Genomic DNA, 1,438 nt, shown 5'->3' on the forward strand with positions numbered 1-1,438 from the left:
GATCGTGTGCGGAACATATTTCGTGTTCGAGCGTCGGAGGCCTTGGCCTCAATTGTGCGACGGTTCTTTTTCCACACGGACAGGAGTTGCATGACAGTTTTCCTGCGTCAGTCTGTGGCAGCACCATGAAAGTGGCGTGCTATTGTTTCATTCACTGTATGAGTGTCACGGTACTGGAGAATTACGCTCTTTTGCTCGTGTGTGTATTTGGCGTACTTGAACTCCTTCTGCTTGCGCTGCGACGGTCGAGGCATAACGAAGAATGAAATTTAAATCGTTGAAATTTCAAGATTTGAAACCTGGTGCGTTCAAATTCTTGCATTCAAAACTCGCGCCAGCAAAATATGAAAATATAAGGTTTGAAAGGATATATATGTCGGGAGGCATCAACCAATTGATTAAAGAGGTCGAAATGTGAAGTACCACTTCAACATTGAGTCGTAAACTTCGGTAGAAAAACGCATGATGGACAGAACCCGAGTCGTTCCGTCAAACTTGATTGTAAACCTCACGGGAATTTATGAAATCCAGGGGTAAAGTCCCTGAAAACCACTCACTGTAGGGGTGTTTGCCACTACACCTAATTCGAAACCTGGCCCTTGTCATCCAAGGGCAAACTGCGATTCACGGATGCAGATGACGTTCTGCTCTTGCGGGAGGTCAAAGCAAAGCTCCCGTTCAAAGCCAAGCGAGGAACAGTGATGATTATGTGGAACGAGGTCGCATATGCCGTCAACTCTAATGAAGAGTTTAATCCAGTTGGATTTGATGGAAACGTTTCAGCCATGTCAAAGAAGCGCGACGGGAAAGCCGAACGTGACAACAGAATGCAGAAAGCTTCGTCTCTTAGCACGAGGTTACGGGTTGTTGTTATGACTACAGCGGGTAGACCAAGGAGGTACGCAAGGCGTTGGATTCCCTGCACGTCAAAGCGGAAATTGAGGATGGCGTTTGCGTCCGTCATGGTTGCAATGTTGAACAAGCGGCCGTTCCGCAATTTGCGAGGCAATTAGTGCAGCCACAAAGCGCCGCTGGCGGTCGTCGGTTTTTGCGAGCTGCCCAAGCACAAGCAGGTCTTTCTGTGGGATTGCCATTCAATTGAAAGTGGTGTGGTTCATGTGATCCGTTGTAGCATTATCCGGAATAGTGTAAGGTTAAACTTGCAAAATCAAAAATATGGTTGGTTTCTACACTACCTGTACACTCCGATTTTGTCGCATGAAAGTGTAGAGGTAGTGTAGGGACAAAATGCAAAATCTCTCTGCTGAAGTGTGATTCAAAGTGTGATGAAACTGCCCAATCATTCCTATTCAATATCACACAAATCACACCGCAAAAGGATCGAGCAAACAAAGATACCAGATGAAGCTCAAGCGCTTCATGGAGTTCTTGGGACGCACCGAGGAGCTCAACGACCCCAACTTCACCGTGACGAATT

The sequence above is a fragment of the Aphanomyces invadans genome (assembly GCF_000520115.1).
Source record: "Aphanomyces invadans strain NJM9701 unplaced genomic scaffold supercont1.5, whole genome shotgun sequence".
NCBI lineage: Eukaryota > Oomycota > Saprolegniomycetes > Saprolegniales > Verrucalvaceae > Aphanomyces > Aphanomyces invadans.